This window comes from Pyrus communis, chromosome 12 (assembly GCF_041283825.1).
Source record: "Pyrus communis isolate YQ-2024b chromosome 12, ASM4128382v1, whole genome shotgun sequence".
Taxonomy (NCBI): domain Eukaryota; kingdom Viridiplantae; phylum Streptophyta; class Magnoliopsida; order Rosales; family Rosaceae; genus Pyrus; species Pyrus communis.
Window position 1 is genome coordinate 13,608,932 of NC_142576.1, and position 7,618 is coordinate 13,616,549.

A 7,618-nucleotide genomic window follows, 5' to 3' on the forward strand; every position below is an offset into this window, starting at 1 on the left:
CCCTTGCTTGTGCCATTATACTAAATATATTCTAGCATTAGGAAGGAAATATACATCAACAAAAATGGCGCCGTTGCCGGGGACTGATTTCAGTCCCTTGTAATTGCTTGTTTGCTTGTTTGCTATTTTGATTAGTGTCAAGGTTCATAACTTGTCAAATTGATAACTGGAAGTTGATTTAAGTTGCATACATTTTATGTGTGGAAAAGAATCCCTTAGCCATTCCATTATCCATTGTTTTACATCAATTTGCTTTACAATCTGCTTTCGTTATAATCTGTCCATTTAATTGCATTTCGTCCAAATACAATTTCTCCCCATATTTTGTTAAGTTTTAGGCTTAGAATCTGTCTTATCTTGTGTTTTGAAGCATTTTGAGTCAAGCTCAAACCTAATTTTCGTCCAAAATTGAGTTTAGTGTCAAAACTGCCCAGTTTGTGTTTTTAGGCAGTTTTGAGAGTTTTTAGCTTGTTTTGAGTCTTGTGAATCTGTTGTGAGTCCCTTGAGTCCTTTCAAACGTTTTTAAGTTTATTTTTATTCATTTCATTGTTGTTTGCTAGTTGATTTTCATTCACACTTGTGTATTTTATTTCAGGTAGTATATGTCAAATAGACTTGTTGAGTTAGGCCAAAGAATTGAACGGTTGAAGGGCCACACCTTGGACAACTTTGTGCCATCAAGTTCATCCATTATCCGTGAGGAAGAAGAAGGGAATTCACCTAGTTCAACAAGTAAAGAATCTGAGCAATTTAATTGGGAAGGAGAAGAGGAGATGGCGGGCAATGAAGATGAGCTTCGAGCTTTGGAGGACTTTGCTCAACCAATCATACCAAATTCACCTTCATGCATCTTGCTGCCCACAGAAGCTAGAAACTATGATCTCAAATCTTCACATTTCCATATGTTTCCTTCATTTTATGGCTTACCTAATGAAGACCCTTTAGCTCATATTAAAGAGTTTTACAATGTTGTGAGTGGTTTACCTTTGCAGGGAGTAAGTGAAGCAAATTTGAGGATGAGAGTGTTTCCTTACACCTTGAAAGATAAGGCCAAGAGTTGGTTGATGACTCTAACACCAGGTTCCCTCACTACATGGGATGCCGTGGCTAAGAAGTTCTTGGAGAAGTTCTTTTCCACTCAAAAGACAGCCACATTAAGGGGACAAATCTTCAACTTCAAACAAGATGATGGAGAACCTTTCAATGAGTGTTGGGAGCGTTTTAAAGGCCTCTTGATACAATGTCCACACCATGGGTTACCTTTTCACTTACAAATGCAAATTTTCTATGATGGACTAACCCAAACTTGTCAATCAACTGTTGATAATGCAGCAGGTGGAGCATTGAAGAAAAAGAATGCTCAAGAGTCATATAACATTTATGAGATGTTGGGGTCTAATGCTCAACACAAAGATTTAAGGGGTAAGAAAATTGGAGTCTATGAAACAAGTTCTAATCATGAGCTTTTGTTGCAGGTAGCTAACCTAGAAAGGAAGCTTGAATCCGTGCTCAACATGGTGCCAAAAGCAAATGAAGTGTGTGCCATTTGCAACTTACCAAACCACCCTACTCATCAATGTCCATCTAGGGAGGCTTATCCCGAGTATGTTCAAGAGCAAGTGAACCTCATGAATTCTTACAATCAAAGACCAAGGAATGATATGTATTCCAATACATATAACCCGAGTTAGAGAGATCATCCCAACCTTTCATGGAAGAACAACAATCAATTCCAAACTTTCCAACCAAAACCTGCCACTACCCTTGAGGATACGGTTAAGTTGTTAGCCCAAAACACTTTGCAATTCCAACATTCCACAAATAGCACTCTCCAACAACATTCAGCAGCCCTAACCAAAATGGAGACACAATTGGGGCAGATTGCAGATGCCTTGAACCAAAGAGAGGTTGGGAAGTTTCCAAGCCAACCCGTGATACTCCAAAGGAACCAAGAGCAAGCCAAAGCAATCACTACACTTAGAAGTGGTAAGGTTATTGATAATAGAGTTGGCAATGAAGTTACTAATGAATATGATCATGTGAATGCAGGTGTCACTCAAGGAGACAATGAGAAATCAATTGAGGAACCAAGCCATGCCACTTCCTCACTAGAAGCACCAAATCTTCACAAGGCCGAGAAACCATACACTCCACCAATACCATTCCCTGGAAGACTTGCCAAGAGCAAGCAGGATAAGTCATTCAAAGAAATTTTTGATATACTAAGCAAAGTGAATGTTAACTTACCTTTGCTTGATGTCATTAGGAACTGATAGGAGCATATTTATGCGACTTAAATGGCTTGTTCTCGTACATTTACGTTATGTTTCTTTAGTTATTTTAGTTCTTTATGCTTCTTTTGTGTGTTTTCAGGTTCTAAGGGCAAAGTATGCAAAAGGATGCCTTTTGGAGCCTTTTGGAGCAAATTAGAGATTGGAATGGATATCATATGCTTGGAGCCAAAAGGATGGACGAAATTGAAGACTTGAAGTAGGAAAGTTAAATCCTAAAAAGACCTCATGTTTGAGCATCATTGAAAACTCCTACGCATTTTAGAACACAAAAACAACATTCCTAGCAACCTTAGGACATTGTCGTGTGTTTCCTTGTGTCTCCCTTCCTTGCTGATGCGATATTTATACGCACACAAACTAAACCCTCTTTTTTGTCAAATTGTAGTATAGGTGCAAGTAGGGATCGTTCTGGACCGGGGATTAGGAGGGATTGTGGTGCGAGATTTATACGCACACAAATTAAACCCTCTTTTTGACAATTGTAGTATAAGTATAAGTAGGGATCGTTCTGGACCGGGGATTAGGAGGGATTGTTAATCACTTGGATTTGACTTAAAAACGTAAAAACATAATATAAAACACTAAACTAGACTCAAAGAATGTAAAACTAAACTTTAAAACACTAAAACAAATCAAAAGACTCAAAATGCTTTTAAAAACACAAACTAAAATGCTATACTAAACTCGAAGAATTCAAAACTAAAAATAAAAAAGATTAAGACTAAGCCTTAAACGAAATATGGGGGGATTGATTTTGGACGAATTTAAACTAAAATGGATAGATTGTAAAGAAAACAAATTGTAAATATGAAATTGACGGAAATGAATGGATGGTATGGCTAGCTAAGGGGTTCATCTCCATACATGTTACACTTGCATAATAAAATGATTTCCAATTGCATTTCAAGAAACCATGAATTCTCAACACCCCGGGTTAATTAGGTCCGCTTAAATTAACCGTCAAGTTTTCCTTAAGTTAATGAATTGGATGATTGCATACGACAACCCAAAGCATTCCTCACAAGTTCCCTACATGAATTGCATAATAGAGAAACAAGCAAGAATCATTAAGCATCATGAAAACTATAAGTGTTGACGAGGCATTCGTTACTATGATTGCATGAAACTTATGCCAAGAATTTGTTTAACGCGATTGTTTATAAGCAACCTCCACTACTTGTGAATATAAGTTCATAACTATTACATGAAACTCACTTATATTCTAGCGTCATATTCATGCATGAAAATTAAGCGTTCATTCTCAATAAACATACATAAATAGGATATCAATCAAATAGTTAAACAAATTGAATTCACAACTTATGAAACGTAATTAAAAGTAATCAAATCATATTGCAAGCATAAACATATATTTCGAATCACCCCCCTAGCTAGGGGGGGGGGTTTAGTTCCTCATACAAAACAAAGAGAATTAAAATTAAACATTGAAATCAAAGAAACACCTAAACATTCCAACAACTCAAACTTGAATTGTATGAACGTTTAGGCCCTCTTCTCTTCCTCTTCGTTGTAGCACAAGGTCTAAAGATAGTTGGTTTGGGGGGATGGAAGTGTGGAATGGAGTGGGGAATTATGGAAATAGGTGAGGAGTGGTGGAGAAAATGGTGCAGAAAATGGAGAGAAACTCACGGCTAAGAGAGAAAGGGATGTGTTTGTGGTGTGTTGTGTATGAAATGAGATATTTTGAATGATGGGAATGCAAGGGTATTTATAGGAGGAGTGGAGATGTATATGGCTATTTGTTTAAGGTGTTTGTGTGGAGGAATGATGGAGAATTGCATGTGGAATGGCTGCAATGATGAAGAATGAAAGCTGGAAAATAAAAGGGAAAGCTGGAAATCTGAAAATGCAAATGGGAATCCTGAAATGCAAAGGTGGCCACGGTTTTGAGTGTGTTTTGTGTTGGAAATGCATGTGAATGCATGTGAATGTTGTTTGTGTGAAGTGTGTGTGGGTTAAAGAGTGAATGGTGGTGTAATGATGAAGTGTGATGGCTGAAAATGTCAAGGGAAATGCATGTGATTGCATGACAAAGAATTTCAGGATGCATGTGTGTGTTGAATGGTTTCTTGGTGAAGGATGTGGAGTGGTTGAATGTGGTGCAATGATAATGTTTTGTGGCTGAATTGGTGGTGGAATTATGATGGGAGTGCATATGATTAAAGAGTGGGAGTGCATGTGGGTGAATGTGAAGGGAATGCATGTGTTGATGACTAGGTTAGTGGGTGGAAATCTGAAAATGGCATAAGGGAATGGGAGCTCACGGTTTTGAGTTGTTTGTTTGTGTGAAGTGTGTGTGAATGCATGTGAAGATGCTAATAAATAATGCATGTAGGGTTAGGAAATAAAATCATAACTTAAAGGGAGATGATTAAAGGGTGTTGAAAGGTTTGAAATGCATGTGTTGAATTGGTGGTTGAATGATGAAAGAATAAGTGAATGATTATGATAAGTGTATAAGTGAATGATTATGATAAGTGTATGATATGTTAAGTGATAAATGAATGATATGTTAAGTGATAAATGAATGATATGTGGTGAGTGATAAGTGAATGGAAGTGATAAGTGATAAGTGAATGGAAGTGATAAGTGAATGGTTTGATAAGTGAATGATATGATAAGTGAATGCTTATAATAAGTGAATGATATGATAAATGAATGCTTTAAGTGTTTAAAATAGGGAACAAAGCCCTTCCTTGCATGGCAAGGAAGGGAGACACAAGGAAACACACGACAATGTCCTAAGGTTGCAAGGAATGTTGTTTTTGTGTTCTAAAATGCGTAGGAGTCTTCAATGATGCTTAAACATGAGGTCTTTTAGGATTTAACTTTCCTACTTCAAGTCTTTAATTTCGTCCATCCTCTTGGCTCCAAGCATATGATATCCATTCCAATCTCTAATTTGCTCCAAAAGGCTCCAAAAGGCATCCTTTTGCATACCTTGCCCTTAGAACCTGAAAACACACAAAAGAAGCATAAAGGACTAAAATAACTAGAGAAACATAACGTAAATGCACGAGAACAAGCCATTTAAGTCGCATGAATATGCTCCTATCAGATTGTTAATCTCTTGGAAACTGACTTAAAAACGTAAAAACAATATAAAACACTAAACTAGACTCAAAGAATTCAAAAATACTTTAAAACATAAACTAAACAGATTCTAACAAGTTCAAAAGACTCAAAACTCTTAAAAACACAAACTAAATTGATTTCTAACTAATTTGACATTAAAGTAAAGGGGGATTTAGGTTTTGACAAAATTAAACTAAATGAACAAATTGCAATTAAAACAGAATGTAAATATGAATGTGAATAAAATATGGATGATGGAATAGCCAAGGGGTTCTTCTCCACACATGTTACACTTGCATACAAGATTGATTCTCAGTTGGTCTTTCGATAAATTATGAAACTCAACGCCCCGGGTTAATTAGGTCCGCTTAAATTAACCGTCAAGTTTTCCTTAAGTTAATGAATTGGATGGGTTAGCGCAACGCAATTCACCACATTCTCCAAAAGTCCTTTACGTGAACAGCACAATAAAGATACAATCAAAGATCATTAAGCATTATGAAAACTATAAGTGTTGACGAGGCATTCGTTACTATGATGAGCATGAAACTCGTGCCAAGAATTCATTTAACGCGATTGTTTATAAGCAACCTCCACTACTTGTGAATATAAGTTCATAACGATTAGGTGAAATTCACTTATATTCTAGCTTCATATTTATGCATGAAAATTAAGCGCGCATTCTTAATAAACATTCATAAATAAGTTATCAAACAAACGGTTAAACAAATTGAATCCACAACTTATGAAATTCCAACGAAAGTTAATCAATTCATATTGCAAATATAAACATAGTTTCGAATCACCCCCTAGCTAAAGGGCGTTTAGTTCCTCATAACTTTGAAATCAAAGAAACACCTAAACATTCCAACAACTCAAACTTGAATTGTATGAATGTTTAGGCACTCTTCTCTTCCATTCCTCATACGTACAAAACAAAGAGAATTAAATTTAAACTTTGAAATCAAAGAAACACCTAAACATTCCAACAACTCACACTTGAATTGTATGAACGTTTAGGCCCTCTTATCTTCCTCGTTGTTGTAGCACAAGGTCTAAGGTGAGGTTTGGGGAATTATGGAAATGGATGAGGAATGGTGGAAGGGGGACTCATGGTTTGGATTCTAAGGGAAAGATGGGAAGCTCACGGCTAGGGAATAATGGAAGTGTTTGAGGGGTGTTGTGTTGTGAATGAGATGTTTTTGAATGAATGAATGCAAGGGTATTTATAGGAGTAGTGGAGGGAACATATGGCTATGTCATTTGTAGGTGAAGTAGGTGGATGTTGTAGGTGAAGTAGGTGGATGTTGTAGGTGAAATAGGTGGATGTTGTAGGTGAAGTAGGTGGATGTTGTAGGTGAAGTACATGTGTTTAAATGGTTGAAATGTGTAGATGATTATGAGTGATAAGTGATAAGTGTATGATATGTTAAGTGATAAGTGAATGATTATGATAAGTGATAAATGAATGTATGATATGATAAGTGGTGAATGATATGTGGTGAATGATAAGTGGTAGTGTTTAAGTATTTAAAATAGGGAACAAAGCCCTTCCTTGCATGGCAAGGAAGGGAGACACAAGGAAACACACGACAATGTCCTAAGGTTGCTAGGAATGTTGTTTTTGTGTTCTAAAATGCGTAGGAGTTTTCAATGATGCTCAAACATGAGGTCTTTTTAGGATTTAACTTTCCTACTTCAAGTCTTCAATTTCGTCCATCCTTTTGGCTCCAAGCATATGATATCCATTCCAATCTCTAATTTGCTCCAAAAGGCTCCAAAAGGCATCCTTTTGCATACTTTGCCCTTAGAACCTGAAAACACACAAAAGAAGCATAAAGAACTAAAATAACTAAAGAAACATAACGTAAATGTACGAGAACAAGCCATTTAAGTCGCATAAATATGCTCCTATCACTTGCCATGCAAGGAAGGGCTTTGTTCCCTATTTTAAATACTTAAACACTACCACTTATCATTCACCACATATCATTCACCACTTATCATATCATACATTCATTTATCACTTATCATAATCATTCACTCACCACTTATCATATCATACATTCATTTATCACTTATCATAATCATTCACTTATCACTTAACATATCATACACTTATCACTTATCACTCATAATCACCTACAACATCCACCTACTTCACCTACAACATCCACCTACTTGTCCTACAACATCCACCTACTTCACCTACAACATCCACCTACTTC

The 7,618-nt window shown here is 36.4% G+C and overlaps 1 non-coding gene across 1 annotated transcript; it reads right to left on the reverse strand.

Moving 5' to 3' along the window:
* Window positions 1-1,147: 1,147 nt before the first annotated feature.
* On the reverse strand, window positions 1,148-1,258 carry LOC148692371 (small nucleolar RNA R71). Its single transcript, XR_015954565.1, has one exon. It is a non-coding gene; the product is annotated as a small nucleolar RNA R71 (small nucleolar RNA).
* Between the last annotated feature and the right edge of the window lie 6,360 nt (window positions 1,259-7,618).